The 25,726-nt window shown below is 35.7% G+C and overlaps 1 long non-coding RNA gene across 1 annotated transcript; it reads right to left on the bottom strand.

Moving 5' to 3' along the window:
* Positions 1-4,418: 4,418 nt before the first annotated feature.
* Positions 4,419-24,790, bottom strand: LOC135413849 (uncharacterized). Its single transcript, XR_010430434.1, has 3 exons — positions 24,681-24,790; positions 6,494-6,733; positions 4,419-4,644 (listed from the first exon to the last, which is right to left on the bottom strand). It is a non-coding gene; the product is annotated as an uncharacterized LOC135413849 (long non-coding RNA).
* Positions 24,791-25,726: the final 936 nt, after the last annotated feature.

Raw genomic sequence — 25,726 nt, forward strand, 5'->3', positions numbered from 1 at the left:
CTTTTGAAAATATTTAGAGTGGGAAGATGAGAAGAAAACAAAGAAAAATGGAAATCAAGAAAATGAAGACAAGGAGGACTCACATATAATGCCTGATAGTGTTTTCTGACATTTGAGCTTGGCTAGACTTCAAAGCAATGATTTCTCTGTAGAAATAAATATTTGAAAGTCACATTCTTGCATACACTAAATCCCTAATGATGGTTACCATAAATTTATTTTATCTGATTTAACTGAGCACTGATCCTGAGTCATATCCCTGGCAAAGGAGGCAAAATTATCTAATTTGTGACTGCTTTCATTTGTTGCTATTGGTAATTCAATGTAGTCTGAAGCAATCCTGAAAGACTTCTATGTAATTCTCCAAAATCTTGACTAACTTAATGACTGGGGACTTGAGCAACTGCTACAGAGCAACTGTTCTCTCCTCTGTGAGTGCATAAGCCAAACTATAAATGAAAAGCTGAGCTATGAAATTGCATTTTTCTCTCAGAGTAGCCAGAAACGTTAAATGTTCAAGTTCATATAATCATTATGTGTAATTTTAAATACAATAAAGCAGATGGCTTAGAACAGAACAAGCTTCTTTTGGTTGTTGACTTGATAAAAGAAAAATGTCATTGATATTAATGCAGTAAAATTTTAGATGTGAAATTTGATTCCTTTGTTGCTTTACTACTCCCTGCAATTAGGAAAATATTTCAAAAATTAAACTGTTGTTTTGTAAGCTCTGTTGTATTCCAGCCAGCTGATGTGTACTTCGACTCTATGATTAACAAGTTCTTGTTTTTCTAGAGTACAGATAGCATTATTTTTAGAAAAGTAGTTGCCATTAATAAAAGTTCCAGAAATGCTGATTCCAATGTTAGCATTTCTAAAGAGTGGAGATTGTCTTGAGGTAAAACTACCTTTGAACTTTAAACTTGATAGGAAAATTAATAGAAAATATTTTTGCTCGCATTTCATCCTGAAATCTGATTGTTCAGTGTGTTGATATGAAAATTTAGCATCAGCTTCAATTTTGACTTTCCTTTTTTTCAGTTGTGATGTAATCACTGTACAGAACTGTTAGTGGAAAGGCACAAGTTTAGGTTTCTTGTGCTCTTAGAAAGAATGTAACCTTGCAGCTATAGCTGAGCAGTTTCGTTCTGTAATTTAATGTCACAGAATGGAGGATACAATTGAATATCAGGTATCCTTACTCTATAAAAAAATGGAAAACCTCTCTTATTACCTGATAAGGACTTGAATGGAAATACATACCCTCATCCAAGGATTTCTGAAACAAGTAGCTTTCTCTGGATTCCTCCCCTGCCACTTGATGATGTTTTGTCAATGAAACTGTGTTCCCTTGTTCCACATGATAAAGACTGATGGATTGGTGTCTTTCACTTACTGAGAAAAGGCCTTAAAAAAGGCCCTAAGCAGTTTGGGTTTTTTTGTTGTTTGGTTGCAGTTTGTTTTGCTTTGTTTGTTTCTTTGTTTGTTTGTTTTGAGATGCCTGTATTTCCGTGAGGGGAATGACTGAATTTTAAGTTATTTAGATAATCATGATCACACATAAGACTTAAAGTCCTTTGCAGTTTATGGAATATTTCTATTACCATTTCATAATTCAGGGAAAAGGGAGTGGGGTGATTTACTGAAGGTTACTCTGAAACTTAGTGGTACTCGTGCAAAAACAATCCAAGGTGTGCAGATTCTCTAGATCACACTAAGTGAAAAGCAATGTGAGTTGAGAATACCTTGTTTGTTTGTTTGTTTGTTTGTTCCCCACTGAGAAATATGTGTGCTATTAGAAATACTATATACAAATCTGATACCTTCACAGAGGAGTTTAAACTCTGCATGAACTACATGAAGAGAAAATGATAGAGAAACTAAGAGCAATCAGCCTATTTGATTTTATGTCAGTTCCCCAGATAGCTATTTAGAAAGATTGAGACATATATAGACATATGAATCTCTCTTTCCTAAGAGAATGTAATCGAGGAGAGTATCAATATATCATAAACAACTAAATAGACAGCCTATTTTTGGTAGCTTTCAGTCATCCCTTTTTAAGAAAAGAACTAGGTTCAACAGGCCAGCTGAAAGCATCCCGTCTCAGGGGAGAAAGCTGAGGCAACACAATGGATGAGAGCAAGTAAATAGATAGATATATAAGAAAGAATGAAAACAGGAAGTTTCACTGTGTGAAAATGTGATGTGTTTTCCCTTCTCTTCAAACATAAAGGGACAACAGAACTCTGCTTTATTTCTGGGAATGTCAGTGAGTTTATCTTTGTGTTTGACAGCCAAATCAGTACAATCCTTTTTATTACTTTACATCAACGTACTCCTTGAGGAAGAACCTCTGCTCTATTAGATCACTCAGGAATGCAGCAATGGGAATAAACGCACCATAAAGCTCAGCCATGTCCTGCTTTAGATCCACAGGGTCTCTCTACAGCTCTCACCCAGCAGCAGATATGAGAAAGCTTGACTCATCTAGAGCCCACACAAGGTGGACAAGGATTACCAGATGAGCAGCTGTCTTTCATGAGATCTATTTATACAAGAACATTTTTCTCCTTTCACCCTTCCACCCCTGCCTCACCAACTCCACCTCAGGCAGCTTTTTCTGTATTTCGGGGCTATTCACTTTGGTTTTCTTCCTTCAGAAGATTAGAATGGACTGCTGCTGACAAGTGAATCCTTTGCAGATCTTCTGCAAAGTGTGGGTGCTGTAGTTATTTTACCATTGCTAGTCCATAGGGCTGTTCCCAACTGAGCCAGCAACAATCAGGTCAGTCTCTTGTTTTCAGTGCTGATTGTGGTAGAGTAGTCAAAGAGGGCTGCTGGAGAGTTCTGGATAATGAGAACCTGAGTGCTTGGTAATAGTGTAGGATTGGGATCCTACATGTGCAGGAACATATATATGGGAGATTACTGTAGCTATGGCTGGCAGCCATCCATTATGGTGGCTTGCAACTTGCTGCTGAGAAATTGAAATCTTAAGAATTTCTGATTAAATATGAAATCTAATTAAATTTCTTCACAATATATAGTGGATCCCTCTTACTAGACATGCCGGTGCTATTGGAACGCCAGTTTTCTAAGAATATGTTAGACTAGTTTTATGGCCTGTGTCTGTATTACAGAGACATAGAAACAAGGCAAGAACTAAGATGTGTTTTTTCTGCAAATATTTCATGAAAATGTAGTTCTGTTTCACAGCTTTATACATATGTTGGCAGATTGATAGAGAATCACGTGTGAATGCTGCTGAGGCTTGTGGTGACAACAATTAAGGGACTTTTTACTCAGTAATGAAGGAGGTGAGCTAAAATAGAAGCTCAGGACTTGTGGATTAAATGTGTTAGAGTTATTCAGTTATTAATAATCTATGTCTTTGAAAGCTGAGAGATCATCTTACATTTATATTAAAGGGTTTGTTACATTATATTTAAAAAGTCATGCTGTGTAATTGTGAAGGGAAGTAACTAGAAGAAAATCACTCATAAAAGAGTATTTCTGAAAATAAACCTGTAATGGGCACAGAAAGAAATTCTGGCTATTTAGTGAGGGGGAAAGAGCAGGGTGGGGGAACAGACTCCTAAAATGAGAGTTAATAAGTGAAGTTATACAATGAACTGATTTTTATGGCTCAGCCATAAACCTTTGAAGGCAAGGGTTTATAAAGTAAGTGCTGACACTCAAACACTGTAAAACATTCTGTAATGGCACCAGATTTCTGGGGTTTCTTTATAAATATATATATTTTTAATAGCTAGACCTTTTTGAAAAGAAATAATATAGATTATAGTAAGAACTACTGATGGAGAAAGGTAGCTTTTTCTTTGCTCCAGTATAATAGGTGTCAGTACTAAAGATTATTGACTTTGTAGCAGCATACTGTAAGTAATCATAGTAAAATTCTTGACCTTCTGCTGTTCAGTTAAAACCTTCAAATTGAATTACACTTTTAAAAATACCCTTTTTAAAATAAAAGCTACTTACTCAGTTACTTTAAATAATTCTGCTGACTATTGATTTTTTCTCATTATGTTCACGTTTTTTCCTTCACTCACAAAAAATTACTTTTTGCTTCAGCAATGAAATATCCATAAGTGCCACATTTCTTAGAGATGAGTTTATGCGTTTTTAGATAACCATAATAATTCCATCCATGCACCAAACTTGTAATATTACTTATAGTCGTAAATCCATGATTTTGAGCCAGATGTTACATACACAAAACCACTAATTTATTATTATGAAACTGATCTGATCTTCTCTCCCTTGAAAAAAAATCTTTCTGATAGGTAAGGATTTTAAGATATAATATCACTTTCAACAGCTGTTTTGTGGCTTCTTTTGGGTTTGAGTTTTTGTTTGGTTTGGGTTTTTTTGTTGTGTTTTGTTTTTTTGTTTTTTGTTTTTTTTTTCAATTTTGCACATTTTTATCTACTGCTATTCTGTTATTGTTAAGTTATAATTTAAAAAACTCACAGTCTATTATGAATAACAACAGGTAAACTTGTTCTCACCTGCAAGGTTAAACCTTTCGAAAGATTATTACTGGGAACTGTTGCAGAAGCTCCAATCCAGTAACTCCTGATTCTTGACAGCCTAAAGCCTTCCTACGAGTAATATGGGAAGCTGTGCAGAAATAAAGAATCATTATCATCCCTTCATCAGCCCTTGCCATCCTTCTACAGTAATGGCTGATTACATCCAACTTAAGATGAGCATATAATAACTTTTTTAAAAGCAAGATGGCTCCTTTTAAAGAAGGAACTGGATACCAGCATTCACTGAAGAAGTGAATTCACTGAAAATGCTAAAAGTAAAAGCATTGTACATTTTTAAAATTACCTATTTGCATTTCTCTCTAAAACCTAATGTCATAAATTGTGCAGGTAAAGCACATTTTTGCTTTCTTGCCTGTATCTGCTTAACTAATGTGATGACTATCTGAGTTTTAGGGGACTGGAACTTCTGCTCCAACTACTGGAGGCCGTGCTATTTCAAGGACCTGATATCATCAATTCCAGACTGTAAGTACCATCAGTCTTTACAGACAAGGCTGTTAAAGGTCTCATGTCATATGACTTCAGGGGCATTTGTGTACTAGACTGAACATAAATGATTTAAACATAATCCTTTTGTGCTGATGCATTTTTTTAAGCTATATGATCATGTGGTACAGCATCTAGAAGATGGAAAAAGAATGTTTAATAAAAATTAAGGGTTATCTTCTACTGACAGTAAGTATTGCTGGATTAAGCACTGTTGGTTAAAACAACAGATTTAGAGTAGAAAAACAAGGTTTACCAAGAGAACATGTATTCTAACAACTGTGGCTGTCTTTGAACCAGCAACCTCTTTGAAATTGTCTTCTCTGGAGCTAAGAAGAGGAAACAAGGGAGAATGAGTAAATTCTCTAATATGGTGTCAAGTTTGAAAAATTTTTTTATGGTCTGTAACTGTCTCTAAATGTCTTTTTGCACAAAAGAGTTTTGCATATATCTGTATAAACATATGTTTTCCCTTATTTTTTCTGTGAATGAGCCCTGAATGTTTATTCCCATAAGAATTTTCACATACATAGAAAATTTTACTTTATTTGTTTTTCTCTCTTGAAATTTCCAACTGCTGCTTCCACAAATCTTATGAAAATATATCTAGCATGGTTGCAAAGACCCCCAGGGTGGTTTCTAATTTTTCTGGGTTTATTTCATCAAAACATTTTTGCATTTGATGTTTTTTAGCCCAGCTTTAAGGTTAAAAAAGTTTAGTTTTAGTATTAAATGTCTAGTCTAGATTCACATTTCTATTTCCAAATCAAATACATAGGCATGAGTTTCAAATTGAAATATCATTGCAACATTCTGTCCTTATTTAAGCCACAAGATATTTTGGGCCGACGTGTTGTTACCTGAGAGAAAATAAAGACATTTGGTGGTTAATAAGGCGAAGTACACAATTGATTTGATTTAACTCCTGCAATGTCAGCTGATTCTGTAGGATATATTGAAGTTTTCCACAGATATAGAAAATTGTCTAGGAAGAGAAATAGACAAGGCCAAAATCTTCTCCTGCTTTTAAAGACTGGTCTAAGACAAGTGGCACTCAAAAAAAAAGAAATCATAAGTTGAAGGTAAAAACAAATCCGAGTGGCTTGTAACAAAAACAGTACAGTTCAAGATGAATTTGTAATGTATCAGTCATAATGTCTTTGACCCTTGTTATCTCTGTGCTATTTTTATATCCTTGGAAAAGAAGACTACTTCATTATCTCATAATACAGAGTAGAGAAGATTAACATATGGCACAAGGGTGGCTGTGGAAATTGTAACCTTTGAAATGGTTTTTCTAAGGCATGTCACATCAGGTTGACCAATTTGTCTTCAGAGGGTCTTGGCTCTGTTAAGAAGCAAACTAGGTTATGTTGAGAAGCAGGTCATGCTTTGTGTTATAGTTTTAATAAGTGCTAAAATATACTTACCAATTAGGAAATTTTAGCTCCTTATCATGTCTGAAATCCTTTTTAAGGTAGTAGGGTGATGAATGATGAGGGGATTATTTGGCTGTTTTCTACAAAACTGAAATTTTCTTTACTATTGCAGCTCTAGATAATTTTTTGTCACCACTGATCTCTTTCCTCACTCAGAACAGTCTCTTGTGAGTACTTTCTTTCTGGTTGTGTCAAGCAAGCAGGAGCCAAACAAAAGCCACCAGCTTAAATCTGTAGCATGTCAAAATGAGAAACAAGATTAAGTGTTGGGTGCAGATATAAGGGAGAATAAAGACACATATTTTAAGATTCATGCATATCATAACCTCTATGCAAAAATGTACATAAAATAGGTTTTAGAACTGTAGCTAGCCATATCAAAGTATCTGTTCAAGTTAGACTGATAAAGTGTTTTAAGTGCCTGGCATCACTGAAGTCTGGTTTTGACAGAGTATAAGATTTGAAGACTGCTTTTCTTAATGATTTTTGTGAGGGTAAGACCTACATTTTTCTTAGAAACAGACTTTCTGGTCAGTATTTATTCTCTTTTTATTCTACTGTCCAAATGTTTTCCCTCTTGATGGAAGTTTTGATTGCATTTGTGCTCACTCTACTGTTCTGTCATGATAAATGGAATTAGTGGCTGTTTTACACTGCTGTAGTTCAAACAATTATATTCTGTGAACTGTGGGTGTTAGTAGAAAGCCAAGAGTAAAGAAGTGGCTCAGACTGGGCAATTAAAGTATAACAAACTATGAAATTTATACCACTTTTAGCTGGTGAAGCAGGATTTCCTGTCAAGATTTTTATACAGAAAAAAAATTAAAATAACACATTTAGCTTATGATTAAATGGTTTTTGAAAATTTATGAAAGATGAATACACTTAATTCACCTTGTTACTGAAAATTGGCAGATCTCCTATTTTGAAAAAAATCTCTTGGATCATTATATTGAAATCATGTTGCCTATATTAGGCAAGTTGTCAAATTAACAGAGGCTCCTTGCTTCATTATTGTTTCTTCTTTATTATAACAATAGACTTTAAAGTGTTGAAACACTTTAAAGTGTTAAGGTCTAATTTCCTTTTAGTGGTATAATGAAGTAACAAAAACATTTTGATCGAGGTTAAAAGTTTCTCTCCAAACTAAAATAATGTTAATTTCTTTTTTCAATGTAGCTTCAATCTTTATAAAAAAATATCTATTAGCTCTATGATTACATTAAAAAAAAACCAAACCAAAACCCCAAACCCCACAAAGATAGCCAAATTCAGCCCTTACTGCTCCCAGAAAAACTTGTCCTCAGTGCTCAGAAGACAGAGCAAAATCATTTATTCAGCTTGATCATGAACAGTAGCCTGGATTTGTCCTGTGAGTAAAATTTAAACAAGTACACATGAGTAAAATTTAAACAAGTACACATGAGTGCAATTCCTTCACACCCTGCACCCAGCTTGATTGTTCCCTCTAACCACACTACCCCTTGTGATGTTTGCTGAACAATAATGCTCACCACCAGGTATTATGTAGTATCCAGATGAAATCTACATTTAGTAAAAAAATGCTGAACACGTAGGATGAGGCTTTTCTCCTTCAGTCTTAAAAGTACTGGACCAAATCCTGCTCCCAGCTGTACTGTGTGAGTAGCATTCATATGATGAAGTGAATATCTGAGCATAGTTACTTGATAATGTCTTTGAACAGGGCATAATGAGAAAAAGAAACTATTTGGAATAAATAAATAAGTCTTGAAAAGGCAGAGGATCGATTAATAATTCTTTTAAATTCTTTTAAATCTTCACACATAAATGCATATAAACCAATGCATTTGGGGCTTTTATATTGCTAATGGCTTGTTTTATTTAACTGTTTTCAACACCAAGTTCTAAAGCAGTAATTTAATTTATAAGCCAAATTCAATCATTAGCTGAATGCAGGAACCACTTCCAAATTTAGGGCCAGTAGAAGGGCTTTTCTGTGTTTCTATAAGTGTTGGATTATGAATTCACCCTCTGTATTACAACAACATTCTGAGGACTGATTTTTGTCAAAAAAATATTTTATGTATGTAGTATTTCCGTATATAACACCATGGCATTTCATTAGACTTGTAGCCAGTACATAATTAAGGTGTCTGGTTGATTGAGAAGAGTACTGAACTTCTGGAAAAGTCAGTTTTCCATTCAACCATACTTAAGCCTCCTCAATACATTGAAGATGTGGTTTGATGATTTATCCACTAGTTGTAAGCAACCTTAAAGTGTAATTGTCTCTTCTTCCTCAGTGATAAACTTTGAAATACCTTACCTTTGTCCATGAGAACAGAAACTGATGTAACTTTCAGAAATGTTTCCTGGAAATTTTTTTATTTTTGATTCTAACTAAAAGACAAGAGGCTAAAAGAGTTTCCAAACACCTTTGAAAACATGTTGGAAGTGACATTCATGCCACGTTATTGAATACAAAAGCAATACAATGTGATCCAGTTGTGACTGAGAAGTAGTCAACTAGAAAGGTGGAAGAAGCCAGAGGTAAGTACTGGAATTGTCAGAAAATCAAGAGGTATTTTATCTATTAATGCAATCACCCAGGAGGCAGGGGAGAAGGAAAGCATGGATCATTGTTTGTGCAAAGTGATGACCTATGATGAGGAACAGGATGTTTGCTCCCAAGTTTGCTTGTGAACTATAGGTCAAAAACAGTGAAAAGATACAAAGTATTCATATGCAGCCAACAACATTTACCCTACTCAATGTCATGTTAAAATTAATATTTTTTTTACTAATTGAATTGTAGGAAATTTGCAATTAGTGTACTCATGTTAAGTTTAATATTATTTTGTTATTACAGGCTATATAAATCATATTTATACCGCCACTTCAGTAGGTTTCTGAACCTACTGACTCTCCTCTGCTGAGGAGAGTCTTGCAGAGTTTTATTTATACGCATGCATATATGGAGAGAGAGAGAAAGAGCACATGCTTGTCACTGGGAACAGTTCTTTTAAGAGATGTTAAACAAAAACTTGGCAAGTAACTTATATGTGCTAGACAGTTATGTCTCTGCAGAATGGCTCCCAAGCTCAGGTCTCATCATGTCCCACTCTGCTTCTCAAATTGTATCTCCTATTTCTTGAGTTTGTGAAAGCTCTGTGAGTTTCTACTCTCTACACACCACAGAAAGCTTTGTGAAAAATCAAGCAGAAGCTAATATTATGTATTCTCTCTTTGGCTTTGGATTTGCCTCCCCAGGAGTGGTTGGCCTTGGGGTCTTGAGTTACACTGACATATAATGAATGATGCTAAACTTTTTATTCAAGATGTATCCACTTGGGGGCAGAAGCTGTAGATTATGTCCCTTATCTAATCACTGTCTTGTTTTGCAACAAGAAAGCGCTAAAACTTAGTGAAATTGTAAAATGTACTCTGTGAATATATGCACTCTAGATTTCCCTATAAGCTTCATTTTTAAAGGATTTATCACAAACATGTAGAGTGATATTGCCTTGAGTATTGATGTAACTTTCTGAAGTGATGGACAATAGAGCTAAATGGAAAATGCAGATCTTTATTGTTAAGAAGTCTGTGTTTTAGTTAGATTTAGTTAGATTTTTTTGTTTTGTTTTGTTTTTTTTTAATTACAAATCTGAACAAAAGGTCAGTTCACACATTGTCTTCCATAGGGTTTCCTGATATTTTAACAACTGATCTGGAACTTTTTAGCTTGCTGGAAATACCTGCAGGGAATGACAATGGCTTGCACCTTAAGCTGCCTGAGAGCACCAGGAACCAATTAACCCAGGAGCTGGGCACCTAAAACAAGCTGACACCTAGGGTTTGCTTTGGAATTTCTTAGACACTGACAATTGAGTTGTTCGGAATTTACTGCTTAAAGGGCACTCAGTCACCAGCTCTGAAGCCCAGTTAATTAATTCTTGTCGGAAGAGCTTTACCCCGGATGCCTAATGTCTAGTTATACTGACCTTTAAAATAACACTTGCAGCTGAGATATCTACCTAATAATAGCACCCTGTGTCCTGCACACCAGCTTTCAGAAATAGGCACAGCAGGCTTCTCATACCCTTTTCCTTTTGTCCAAGATTGTCATACTTCTTGCCCTGCTTTTATTCAAAACTTTTCATCTAGCCATAGTGCAGACACAGCTATGGCTGAGATCATTTACGCTTTTCATGTTGCCTGTGGCCTCTTGCAGACATAGTCAATACCTGCTCCAAGGACTTCCCTGTGCTTGTAATTGCATTGTCATCTGTAAAAAGTTTTTTCTGGCTGAAGTGAATTTCTCACTGCTCACAAGATTTTCACCTGTTATAGCAGTATATAGCTCTAGTCTCATAAAACTGATTCACAAGGCATGCCTATAATCAGATCTGTAATGTCTGATTTGCTTTTAGCTTTCAGTACAGACCATTTGTAAGACATAAACATGAGGTTTGGTTTTAAGAGCAGATTGTCCAAACACTTCCTCTCTACATTTATCAGACACTGGTATCCCACTAGATATCCAGGTAGCAGGGAAGCAGAGGAGCAGCAGCAAGTTAAGTCCCTCAGCACCTCACTCACAAACAAGCTGCCACAAAACTGGCATTATCCAGGTTTTCAATATCTGCAACTACTCAGGCATTAAAACCTCTCACAAGGCAGCTTCCTGTGCCCTGGGTTTCAGAGTTTGCCTCTGTGCAGGCTGTTACTACTCACGCAGCTAACAAGCCAAATGGTATGCCTGAGAACTCCGAGACAGTGCAGGTCAGTTCTTCAGCAGCATCCTGCTGCCACTCCTGTTTGACAGGGTGGGAAGCACAGGAAGATGTGTCTCCCTGAACACACTATAAAACAAGTTGTTGGGAACCTGGGAAGTCAAGGAGCTCCACTTTTAGGGAGTGGTTTCTAGCACGGGTAGGTTGGTGACTGGCAAGAAGTCAGTCAGCATTGCCTCAAAAATTGGAAATCAGTTGGTTTCGGCTTTGTTGAATCAGCATTTCCAGAGGAAAGCTGTTATGTCAGAAGATTTTCCACCCAATATAATGAGCAGAACAGTGAAAGCAGCACACATTGTAGGAGGAGATTTTGAAAATATCATTGGCTAAGTATTAATTTTCTATTGTAACATATTGAGGATTGATGGCATGTTTCAAGAGCAGAATGATGCCCAAATGCTCAATTGTCTTTGGAAAGTTACATTTTTTTCTCTGAATAGCCCAACCTGAATGTCTGGTACTGATGCTGCATACCTAAGATTGCCCTTTGGAAAATAGTCCCCACATGTGGTTTGTACAAGTTTTACTACAATTTAAAGGTCACTCCTTTTTTTTTTTCCCCTCCTTTTTTCCTGCAACACTTTAAAATTATTGAATTATAATATTTTAGGAAAATAACTTTATATTGTTCTAGTTTATATGCATACAGTAGAGTAAAATCACCACTTTAAAATACAATTTGACTTTTCTTGAGGCATAAATCTGACACTGTCCTTCAGAAAATGTGGACTTTCTGCAAAGATACTACAGTCGTCTGCCTGAACAACTAAACAAAATAAAGAGATATAGATATTTTTAAAACACGCTTTACAACTAAACAAGCAGAGTGCACTTCAAAATCCAATGACATTAGAAATGTCATTTCACAGTTTCAACAAGGACAATAATTGTTTCTTAAAAAAATGGAGACAGAAAGCAGAAAATAGGAACACTTTTTCATCTGAAAAGAAAAAAAGAAAGTGACATATTTTGTTTGTGTTCTAATTTGCAGGCAGTCTTCCTGGCACATGCACATAAATGGTGAAAAAGGAATAGAAATAAAAGAATCCAGCAAAATGTGGCTCTGCCAGTTGTGTTTTACCCTACTGTATCATGATAATATATAGCTAAAACTGAAAAAAATTGCTAGTGCTAAAATTCAGAGAACAAGGGTGACAAGAGGAATGTAGTGTCTGTTTTAAGTGTTGATCTTCTCAGTCCCATCAGCATTCTACCTGTTCTTAATGTCTTCACATGAAGACGTTTTTAGTTATGACAAAAAAATTCATTGCAGTCTTTTATAAAATTTTTTCTTAAAGTCTATTATTCTATGAATGGAAACTCTGCTTTTTTCGGAGTGTGAAAGTTGTCACATAATTTTAAATCTAGGTATAATTACTATCCCAAATCCTAACCCCACTTACAACTTTGGTTTTATTGTTATAGTAGATTTAGGGATACTTGCCACAAAGCTCAGATAGCAGCTCATGCTTTGGGAAGAGAGTGCTTTAAGGAATGAAAAAGATTAAAGGAAGTGTTCAAATGCGCCTCTGTGTGGGGGGGTAAAGCAATTCATGCTACATTATCAGTCATCTTCCATGCTGCACATTATTAGAAATATGGTAGAGAAAGTAATTTGTCTTAGAGTAAATTCCTAATATTTTAATTTACTGTCCATGTAATATAGGTAGCTCAGAGACAGACTGTTATGGTACAAATATGCTGATATTTCTTTCTATGTTAAAGAAACATAAATCTTAATTTTCAGGGAAATCATGTTTTTACCAGAAATTTGTCCCTGTGGGCTAAGTACTGTCACAAATATGAAGAGTAGTCTCATTGCACCAAAGAATGAATTCTCAACTATTTCACAGAGCTGTGAAAAAAATGCAAGAGCTCTTGAACTGGATCAAAACAATGGTGTCTAATATAATTTATTTGCAATCATTCCATCTCTACATGTTTCAGAATTAAAACAGCACTCTCAATTTCAGTCATTTATTCAAGCATTGTTGAGAGAGCACTCATTAGAAATGAAAAGTAGGCAAAAATTTTAACGAGCTCTTTCTGTTGTTTTATGAGCTATGTGAGTCAGTCAGCTATACAGCATATGTAGGGCACAATTTTTACAGTGCAAATGGCAATAAATTGTTCAGCTGTACAACACCTCTAGACAGCACAGAACTTGGCAAGAGGCCAAAGCATCTAAAGGGGTTTATGTGGGTGCTAACCTCCTAAAATGAAAATTGCTCACTAATGCCTCCATTTGGGAGATATCTGCCTTTCTGACCTGGAATTTGCAAGAGCCCTGGTATGCTCTGCGTACATGTTCAGAACTGCTCTGGAAGAATTATCCAAAACCTGACCAGAGAAGGACTGCAGTCCCTTGAAAAAACCCAATCTAGTAAGTGTTTCCAAAACAAATGGATGCACTAGCAACTGTCACACAGTCTGTGACTGATGCAGTGTTGCTGGCATGGTCCCACATGCTGTGTGTGACTGGTGAAGCTGCAGGGTACTGGAGAGCTGTACTGCAGCATATCCTCAGTCAGAAGGAATTCAGCAACCACTCAGCATGGAGCAGTCATGGCATTACCCCTTCTGGAAAAAGAGAAGAAAACAGTGTCTGTAGACCTTAATTCTAAAGAATAGGATCTAGCCTGCATTCAAAATGGACACAGGCTCCATGCTTTAAGGTACGGAAGGAAGTTAGATATATACATGAGTTCATTGGTTTGCTCCAGACTACTTTCTCCTCGTAGCTACTGCATTAGGATTATTCTCAGCAGGTGGCTAATTTCTTTCCATGCTGCCTATAGGAAACCAAGAAAGTCTTTGAGTTCTCTGGGTTAGGATCAACTAGCACATTTTAGTTTCATATGTGTGATCTATGCTTCAGACGTATAGTTTTGCTTAAGGTAAGAGGGTTTTTTTTTGAAGACAGAATCTGAAGAGGTTGGTGAAATACATGCAAAGCAACCACTTGAATTACATGTGATGCTGTATATGTCTTTCAAAGGCTTGTAGAGAACACCAGTGCTGAGGTTATCAGTCTGCTGTTTCCACCTACTGAGAGCATCTTTAAATTCTGGTGACAGAAAGTGAAATAGATACTGCAATTTCTCTAAGGCTAGTGCTTCTGAAAAAAACCACTAAACTACCAAGAAATAAAAGAATTTTATAAGATAGCTAATGTCTCATGCTTTGCATGCTGTACAACCGGACAGGTGTTTTGTGAAAAACCCCCAGGGAATGTCTGCAGTGATGTAAACAGGAAGGAGTTTTCATTTCATGAATCACTAGATTGTCAGTGATGCATTATACCTTGTCACAGATGTTATGGAGCAAAAATGAGGTATTGCCCTGAATTTTACACTGCTGTGACTAGAAAATTAGAACCTGGGGATTTAGCTGTAATCATCAATGGCAATTTTGTTAACTACAATTATTACTACGAGCATTTTCGAGACACTTTGTTTATAGATTTTGTAACTGGGTATAGCGATTAATGCTTTAATGTCTTCTCAATGATAACTACTCTCTTCTTTCAAAGACAAAATATGATAGCACTGAATATCAAGCAATTGCTTTATTTGCAAAATAATTACAGTAACATATTACTATAAAGAAAGATTTGTGAGTTAGTCTCTGAATACTAATAGATAAAATAGCTCTTAAATATACGCTGTGTGTAGTAGTAGGTATGCTAGACAGTTGGGCATTTATTAGTGACACTATGAGGCAGAGAGCAGTTTTGTACCTCTCATCATGCTCCGTGAAACATGCCAGTAGAAACTGGTGGAGAAAGTTGAGATAGCCAAGGTAATGACATATCCTTACCCTTCCTAGCTCAGACGAGCAGAAGACTAGAGAAATGTTCATGTAGTGTGTACAAAATTGCATTCTTCAACAGTTTTAAATACTGATGTAGGAAGAGTGTTGCATTGTTGGTGTTTAGGTTTTTTCTCCATCTTGGCTGAGAGATATCTCAGTGGCAGAATTACTTGTGCAAGCTTTGAGGAAACTGTACTAGACTTAAAAAAAAATTATGTTCGTGGCCTTTTAGAGTTCATTTTGGTTTGGAATTCTTTTATTCCCTCCCAAAAGTCTCTCACTGAAGCCAATGTGTCAGCCGGATGTTCACAAGTTGGTATACTACCTTGAACTTCAAAGATAAATCTGTTGTAATATTTTTACATAGAGTGTTTTTACCACTAGCTAAATATAACTTATCCACTTTTTTAAAATGAGATATTATGCCTGAAGATATTGCATATGGTGAATATGTAACCGAACTTGGAGTTTATTCACTTTGGTGTATAGAAATATAGAATTTTGCCTTTAACTGTTTCCAGCTGTTACCACTTTGTGGGAATCATTTCATATGGGCAGAAAATATAGCAATCACCTTTGCAGAAAATATTTTTGACCTCGTGAATTTCCAAAATTTCATTCCATTAATTTGAAAGCTAAGATTCAGCATAGTGAACATTGGGCAATCTGTAGCACTTAGTCTACTAGCTCAGCAAAACACCAAATGAATTCAAATTTGAAAAGGACTCTCCATCTGTAGCAAAAGCATGTTCTCAATTACATATTGAATTAAATAAGAGATAGGAATATTTTTGAAAGCTTGAAATTTATGGTTTCATTAGACTGAAAAATTAAACCTAAAAATGTGTAAAAATCCACATTAATCATTTAGTTTTAGCACATAAATGCAAATGGCTTGGAACTGAATTCCATTTCAGACTGTAAGTAGTAATTACCTAGTGACACCTCATGAGCTTCATTAGAACCCTGCTTTTAATGAAAGTGGGGAACACTAGGGATCTGCACAAATAAGAGGATTATGGTATTTAATCAGCACAAAGTGGTAACAATAAAGCTTCATTAGATAGCATTTCCAAATATGAAATCCAGGAAGTAAATCTTAAATGTAAGTAGGTTAAATGATCATTTAAAAGTATTTTATTTAGTGAGTTCTCTTTTCTTCTGTTCATGAGTTGGTTGATTTTTATGAATTAATTTGGTGGTTGACACAATCATATTCAACACTTAGTAGATGGAAAACTCTTCCAAAGTGCTGTTCTTACACGATGCCAGCCTACAACTGGTTTTATTTATTCATTAGTATTTTAGTATTTGCTATCCATCATTTGTGATATTTAATGACTGCTTCTATCACAAAATGCAATCGGATATGTCTGTCACGTATTGACCTCATAAGCCACCAGCGTGCCTGTAGCAAATGTGGATAGAGCCTTCCCAAATCTTCGTTCGCGAAGCCTAGCCATGATGATGCTATCACAAAATTATTTCTGATCCATAGTTGGCCTATCTATCATCCACAAGATGTAAGTTCATATGCAACTATATACACATGAGAATTCATATTATGGTGGAAGTAATAATACTGAAGGCTCCTCTTGACAGGTATTTTACATTGGTTTGAATTAGTATTTAAAAGATACAATACAATTGTCTTCCTTAAGCACATGTCAGAGGATTTTGGTGTGCATACTCACTGTATGCAGATATGAAGTCAATGGAATTACAAAATTGAAAATTATAATGAAAAGAGAAAGACCTACTTCTCTCTCTGTGAAGCAAAATTTTGGATAAGAGAAGTCTCTCTACTGCTATTCAAGCTTCCATGTGTAATACCAGTAAGTAAAATGGTTAAATGATTTTCTATACTTCTTTTCTCTCTTATACTAGTGAACTCGGGTTCTGTATTTTTGCTGATGTTTTATTTGCAATCACCCCTAAATGTATTACAAATATTCTGACTGTGTGTTTGTGAGGGATATTCTTCAGAGTACAATTTTATGAGCTTGGTTAGTATCCAAGACAGTATTTGGGATATCATAATCTACTGTGAAGTTTTGTTCAGGTAGGAAAAATGTACATTTACTATTCTTAAAAAACACCAAGACCTTAACTTTTTTTTTCATTCTTTGTTGTACACTCTCATCATGTTCTTGTACACTGTCTTTTTGTTTATAACATAAAATTCTATGGAGTGTCTTATTCCATTACTTTGAGAGTTGGCTATATCTCATCTTACAACATCCTCATCACTGTAGCTTTATCATCTGTGAGTTTATAACTAGGCCAAGTGCTACCTTTCTAGAGTCCTCTTTCATCTGGTCATATGCAGATCCAAATGTTCTGGTTTTTTATCTGTCATGCAAAACTTATGCTTGTACAAATTGGAAGGTTCACTAAGAAAAGTGCTTAAACAGTTTGGGTAACTATACCTAACTTCACAAATGGTCTACACAAGATGCACTTCAGAAAATGTACGTAATTATTGCACATCAGCAATTGCATTTTTAATCATCCCAAATGTCCAATTGTGTGTCTTGAACCTGCTGATCTCTACATGAATTTGATAATTGAGGGCCATTTCAGAAGAAAATTATTTTAAAATTACATTTTTCAAACACAGACATTTTACAATTGAAAATGCCCATACAAGAATGAAAGTCAATGATGATTCTTGAAGAATGGTTTTTCTGGTTGGGCAGATGGATTTTTTTATGATTTCATATATTTTCTGATTAAAAACTAGAATTTTAAGTCATTGCTATTGCACCAATATGTAATCTAGATGTTCTCACCAATAATATGTTTCTGATTCTATTTTAAGTTCTGCATTAATTCCTCTTCTACACCATGAGTTTCACTGGTTTCGGTATTCTGAAATTCCCCTTTTTTCTCTTACGTAGTATAACAATTTTTTTACTATATGGATATTAATAAATGCATTCAATTTAAAATGTCATACTTTACCAGGGGTCATTATACCACGCAGTTATAGCCTTAACAAAGCATTAGCGCTGGTGTTTTTCTCAGGAAATTTTCGTTAAGACATTTTGGAACATATGGATTTTTTTCATCACTGTTGCCACTTCATTGCAATAAAAAAGTATTTTCTATACTTTTAATATAAAACTTGCTCTGTAGGTTCCTGTTAACCTGTTTTTCCTGAAAAGGAATAACATTTCTGTAGCATCCAAATTCATCGTACCTAGACTGAAGAAAAGTAACATTAGGGTCAAACATGCTTAGGTCTGTGTTGTCTCATCAGCAAATTATCTCAGAGAATAAGATATTTTAAAATAATCCAACAGCAAATAGAGATCATACAATAGTTTGGGTTGAAAGTGACCTTTAAAGGTTATCTAGAACAACTCCACTGCAAGGAGCAGTGACATCTTCAACTAGATTAGGTTGCTCAGCGCCCTATCCAGCCCGACTGAATATTTCTAGGGATGAGGCATCTACCACCTTCCCGGGCAACCTGTTGCAGTGTTTCACCACTCTCATTGTAAAATTTTTTTTGTCATGTGTAGCCTGAATCTCCCCTCCTTTGGTTTAAAACCGTTACATCTTGTCCTATCACAACAGACCCCGCTAAAAAATTTGTATCCATCTTTTGTATGAGCCCCCTTTAGATGCTGAAAGGCTGAAATAAGGTCTGCCTGGAAGTTTCTCTTCTCTCTCAGTCTTTCCTCATAGGAGAGGTGCTCCATCCCTCTAATCATCTGTCTGGCCCTCCTCTGAACTCACTCCAACAGGTCCTTCCTGTGCTGGGGACCCCAGAGATGGATGCAGTACTCCTGGTGGGGTCTCATGAGAGTAGAGTAGAGAGGCAGAATTGCCTCCCTCGACCTGCTGGACACGCTGCTTTTGATGCAGCCCAGGGCATGGCTGGCTTTCTGGCTGCAAGATTCTTCTGGAACAGGAAGAGTGCATGCACATCATTTTTCAAGCATTTCAATCACTCATAAAATCTTCTAGTTCAGTCTGTGTAAAAAAAATAATTTGTGTTGAACCTCAAATTACTTTTGATTTCCTTGAAACCTTTTTTGATTTAATAAAATGTTTATAACAAGTAGCCCTTACGCTGAGAGGAAGTAGAAAAATCTCATTCTGGCACAAAATGATTGCCATGTCCTTATCTTCTTTGACATTACTGGGGTCTGTAGGTCAATCCAAGCTCATTTATTGCTGCAAGAGTTTGTAACTGTCCCTAAATTCTGAACCTGTCCATCATAAGAATTTTTGCTACCTAAGAAGCAGTGCCTTCAGGCTTTCAGAACAAATACAGCTGTTTCATTTTCTGGCCATCTGTCTAGACTGAAAACCAAAAATAATAAACAACCCACAGCATCTGTCATTCAATACCAGAGCTGTTAATGACTGAGGGTCAAAGTCAAACCCAAAACTTAAAGCCTTTCTTTCTGGTTAGAAATGACTGTTTAGCTGGAGCCAAACAATTTATTGTTGACACTTATGTCATAATTTATTAATATTAAGGTTTTGGAAATGATCAGTGTTTCACATTCGAAGTGTGAATATTCAGAAAATATATAAGAAGCTCTCAGGACTGCCCTTGGAACTGTTTGAAAACAAAAAACATAAATTCCTTTAATAATTAATCCTCAACAAATAAATAAAAAAAGATGAATAAGTGCATTTAGTGGCACAGTTATATGTTATCCATAATGAACATATCTGACCCTTTACAATCTCTAGATGCATCTGACAGCTATTCTCAAACTCATAATCTTTCTGAGTTTGCAGTTCAGATGCGTTGTTCCAGATCCAGTTCAGCAGATTAAAAAAGTTGGTTCATAGCTTCTCCTATGATGCCATAACCTCCAAGAGTTATCAGCACTTTTATTTGACAACCTAGGAGCCCACTCACTCATATTACTAATTTGCATCTGTAGTTATCTGGGTTAGAAAACACCCCTACTATTAGCTTATGCTAATATGGAGTGCTGATACCTAGGTTAAACCAATAGACCTGAGGGGATGTTAATGGAAAGGAAAGGAAAGAGTGACAAGGAGTGGAGAACAGTATTGCCTTTATCCAGCTCAGATGCAGCCAAAAAAAGTACATCAAACCATTGTCTTATATGATCCCAAGGATATTTTTATACTCTACTGTTCCCTTATTTAAGCACAGTAATGCCAGCTAATTAAAGACAGTTTATAGATAATTTTAGATATGAATTGAAATTGAAACATGTTCTCTTGTGCCCCAGAAGTAATATAAATCTCTTGAAGCTCTGGGCTAGGAAATATTATTCTATAGATGACGCAGCAGAGGGTAGTGTTTTATGTTTTTTTTAATAAATCTCTGAAGTTAAGAAATACTGGACCAAATTTATACTCATTCTAAAATGTGAATCTGACTTTTTATCTCATTTACCCTATTTACCCTCAGGTTGCAGTGACATAAACACACTCAGGGTGTAAATCAGAGAAGATTTAAACCTATTACTCTTTTGAGCTATCAACTTTTGGCTTAAAAGAATTTTACTCACTTTAGAAATATTTAATTCTATATTCCCAAACAGTTAAATTGCCATCCAGTCTAACACAGTTTTATTGGAATTATCACAGAAATTAATTCTATTAATTTTATTTCTTAATTCCATTACCCGTGGCAATTTAATTGTAACAGACTTTAAGCAGTACTTTAAGATGAAAATTCTTGTGATTAATTGTTTCTAGAACAACCCTTGGCATAATAAATATGTAAACATTGGATATTTCTTTAGTATGACTGCTTTTATTAACATTACAAAAATAATAGGATAAATTAAAGATCAGTTTGAACATAGATTAATTGAAAACAAGCAAGTTGTAATGCTTTAATCTGGAAAAGGCAGTGCAATTAAAACCAGACAGCTGTTGCAGAAACCTTGAGGTTCAATAGGAATACCTATAAATCATGATTTATAGTGAGAGCATGCAGTTACTTGAAATGGATCAAGCCTGAATTAAACTCGTTCCAAAAGTGCACTTTAAAAGTTCTTTACCTAGCTTTATATGATCTGCAAAATGTCACTTAAATGGTGGCCAGGGATACAATTTGTACTACCCATGAGAAAACAGAAACAAAGTTAAAGCTCAAGAGAGTGTGAAGCACGTTGTATGTTCCAGTCATTCATTTGTCCTCACAATATCTCTATAAAGTCCCTTTTCACTGCACTTATTTTTTTTTACACTAGCATTGGACATTTAATTATATTTCTGTGGTTTTGAACTTCATGGGATCATATATCTAGGAGCAACTTCGTAGCACAAACTGGTATAAAAGGGAACAGCATTATTCAGAGTTCATCTTCAGAGTGAGAATGTATGTGAAGGTATAGAGAAATGTTTGTGTGGGGGAAAGCACTTCATTTATCAATACAGATTTACATTGTCAGCCGCTCTTCTTGATGAGAGGGCTGAGTAGCAAATAGCTCTCAGGTAACATGACTGCAACTATGAATATATTAATGATCCACATGAACAAATTATATAAAAGGACAAATCATAGAGAAAGATCATCAATATCTGACCTTGCACCACAGCAAATGAATGTTAAATTATCAGTGTATTGGACAAACTTGGGCAATAAACTCTTAGCCTTGTCATGAAACTGTAGAAGCAGAACTTCTGACAGATTTTTTACCTCCTGATGCTTTGGATGGTAGCGTATCTTCATTTCTAGAAGGCCCAAGATATGAACTCTTCAACTCCTCCTTTTTCTACCACTTTGCTGGAGTAGAAAAGATATTCCACAATGTCACAGAGATTGTTTTCTTTTATGTATGCCAGAAATAATGACAACCAGCAAAGGAGACTGAGATTGGTACCTGTAACTTCTTCAGTTGCTGGTGGCTGCACAACAGGTAAACTGTTATTCAAAAGGTGAACTTACACAAGTAAGATAATATCCATTTTAGTAGAAATTATTGTTTAAGTCAAAACCACACTGCATTAATTTTCAGTGTCAGCTGTCTGTGTCAAAATCTGATCGAACAAGGCTACTGTGGGACTTATTTTGATGCTGACAGTCATACAGTATTACCACTGGTGCTACAGACAGGAGCACAAGGCAGATGGGTGCTGTCATTTTCAGAGCCATTAGTATGCCAGGAACTGAGAAAGCACAGAAAATAACCCAAAATATGTAAACACATAAAAATGATTAAAATTCAGGAAATTATTTAAACAAACAAGCAAACAAGCAACAGAAATAAAAACAGAGCTCAAATATTGAGCAGCATGCTCAATCCCCTAATCTGTTTTCATAGCCTTTTAGGCCTGTAAATCCACAGTAGGAGACACATAGACACACATTTCAAAATTTAGTTACACTTTGTTAGAACTGTAGTATTCCAGAAAATGGATAAACCTACTGCATAAAAAAAATGTTTCAATTTTTATCCTCATTATTTGAGTTGTAAAATGATAAGCATGCAAAGATGTTGTGTAACTGCTAGACAATTTTAGGAAATTGAAGCATTCTGATTATGGTTAGGAAAAGGAAATTGTTGATTACTCAGATGAAGATTTGAGTCTTCGTTGAGAAATGATTATCAGATCCATGGATGAAGGGAACGTGTGAGTGAAAGTATGGGTTTAGGCAAGACAAATGGCTCATTTTATTTCACTTTTGTATAAAGCCAACATTCAAATCATGCTCTGTGTGAGTCTGGGCTATGCATTCTGAGTTTCTTGCAGCATGTTGTGGTGGCTAACAGTCAAACTCCTACCTGACTGTTTGCTCACTTCCCCTCCTCAGCAGGAGAGGGGAGAAAAGAGGAAGAATGGAAGGGAGAAAGCTCATGGATCAGGATAAAGGCAGGGAGATTTCTTACCATTTATGTCATGAGCAAAACAGACTCAACTTGGAAATATCAATGTAATCTATTGCTAATTAAAATATATATTTTTTAATTTAGGTAGTGGGAAATGAAAAGACAGCTGTCAAAGCAACAACTTCCCCCCCAACCCCACCCTGTCCTTCCTATCCCATGCTCAACATCATTCTTCCATTTCTAACTCTTCTAACCCTGCTCCAAGTGGTGCAGGAGTTTACAGTCAGTACATGGCAGTTTCTTTGCTCCTCTGTATTGCTCCTTCCTCCTCACACTCCTCTGCTCCAGCATGGACCCTCCACATGCTGCAGGGGATATCTGTTCTTCCATGAAGCTCATTCTCCTCTGACTTCAGTTTTCTCTCTGTTCTTTTACACTTCTTTTTTCCTCCCTCTCTGTCTGGCATTTTATGAATTTTTTAAAATGTGTTTTCATGGAGGTGTCATCAGGTTGGCTGATGTGCTCAGTTGTGTCCTGTTGTGGGTCCGTTGGAGCTGATTGCATCTGGCACAGGGCAGCCCCTGGCCTCCTCCCACAGAGGCCCCCCTACAGTCCCCCTGGCTACCCCCTTGCCAAGAGCTGGAAAATTCTGTAAGATTTTAATCATGTGGGAAACCCAGCTCCTTTCCAATTTTTTTGTTTCTCTACATTACAAGAGACCACTTGCTCTGAATTGACTGAAAGTTGAAACTGCAAAATCATGATGTCATTGGTTGAAAATTAAATTACATGGTCCAGAATACAGCTGTGCCACTAAGTCTTTGCTTTCAGAAAACATAATTTGTTTTATTCTTTAGCACTGCTAATTGAAATTTTCATCTTCCCTCTCACCACCAAAGTTATTCTGAAATCTAGCACTGATTAAGAAGAAAGAGTCTATCACCTCTGGAAAACTTAATTTTAAAGCTTCTAATTTTCAATTACTGAGCTGCAATTAACCAATTACTTTTATTGTTTAGTGCTCATACTTTAGCAGCTTTTGAAAACGCTGTTAAAAAAATCAGTTTTTTATGATCCCACAGTTGTAAGACAATGCTATTTGCAGCTTGGTGAGTATTTAATATTTGGTGACTGAGGGATAGATCATTCTTGAAAGCTTTTTGGTAGTATTTTGTATTTTCTGCCATTAGCAGTGAAGTTGTAGTTCTAGTCACATCCATTTTGGCATAGAAGTCTTTTTTTCTAGGTCACCTGTGTAGCAGCTATTAGAAAAAAAAAATCTTGGATTTCAGTCAGTGAGCTAAGTATTTTGTCTAAAACAGCTCCAATAGTGCTAAACTATTTAAAAAAAATTCAGGAAAGACATATTCAACCACTGACAAATGAAAAAATACTTCACACGGGGGGCATAGAGGAAAACAAAGTGCAGAAAAGAAGCAATCAGAGGGGAAAGCTAATACAGGAATGAAATAAGAAAGTACTTTATATTCTGGATATGATAAAGGCTGGACAAAGCAAATTAAATAACTTCACTTGAGTAGCCTGCTCTCTAAAGACGTACAAAGCTGTCAACAAAAGAGAAAATGTCACCAAATGTCAGCAGCAGAACAACCACAAAATAAATCAGAACATTTTCTTTGAGATAAAAGCTGCATAAACTCCATGAAACTTTCCCAATCAAGTTCTAAAAGGAGAAAAAACCCTTAGGGAGAAAATGTCAATGCTAATAGAAAGTCAAACAGAAAACAACCCAATTGGGACAGAATGAAAAATAAATTCCTAATAAGTAACATCGAACTACAGGCTGACCTGAATGAATGACCTTTCACAGGAGCTTCCAAATTTAGAGCAAAAAAAATTCTGAATTAGAACATAAGGCAGTAAATTGTGTCATGAAAAAGTAGATGTTCTGTGGTAGTGTGTCAGTGGAAGTTATGTGATTAGTACTTTTCTAAGTCTTTTTCTTTGCACTTTGCACCTTGCATCTTTCCCACAGTTCTTCTTTGGCAATGAAGAATAAGTTCAGTCCCTTAATACAGCAAGGTACCCAGAGAGCATGAAATTTGTTTTCATTTTCTTCTGCCTAAAGAATATTTTCGCCCTCATATGTTTTTTTCAGACACTCCCCTTGTGTGTTCAGAGATAAAGTGTCCTCATTACCATCTTTTGACAGTTTTGTCCCTTGTATGAAATCAAGACCTTTTTAGTACAAACTATGAAACATTCATAATGTATCAGCCAATTGATAGTTTTGTGTTTTATATATCCTATATATATATACTGTATACAGAGGGAAGGAAAAAAGATGTAGGTAAAGGGGAATTTCGGTAGAAGAGATGTACTATCTTCAAACTAATGTAAGATTTTGGTTCTATCAAAAAGGAAAGAAACCAGCTCAAATAGATGATATTAGGTTTAATACTACTGCCACAGAAACAATGGCAAGATCACGACCCTCTAGGCTTTGTGTCTGAGTTTAGTAGCCTGTTTGCAGCATCATCATCAACATCTAAACAATATATTATATGCCTCTACTGGCTCTACAGATGCCAATGGAGGTTCTAGAGGATTTAAGAAAGAACAAGTAGAGGAGAAGGGGTAAGAAAAAGAAAGGAAAAGTAAGAACCAAGACCCTTGCATCAGCATAATGCTTGAAGTAGGGATTATCTGTATTGTCCTGCCAGTGATTAGAGCAGAAGTAATAAACCTAAAATTTCATGGCTGGTTGTACTGGATTTGGCTGAAATGGAGTTAATTTTCTTCACTGTAGCCCATATGGAGCTGAGTTTTAAATTCGTGACTAAAATGGACACCAATGTTTCAGTTATTATTAAACAATGCATACTGTGATATTC

Source organism: Pseudopipra pipra, chromosome 4 (genome assembly GCF_036250125.1).
Source record: "Pseudopipra pipra isolate bDixPip1 chromosome 4, bDixPip1.hap1, whole genome shotgun sequence".
NCBI lineage: Eukaryota > Metazoa > Chordata > Aves > Passeriformes > Pipridae > Pseudopipra > Pseudopipra pipra.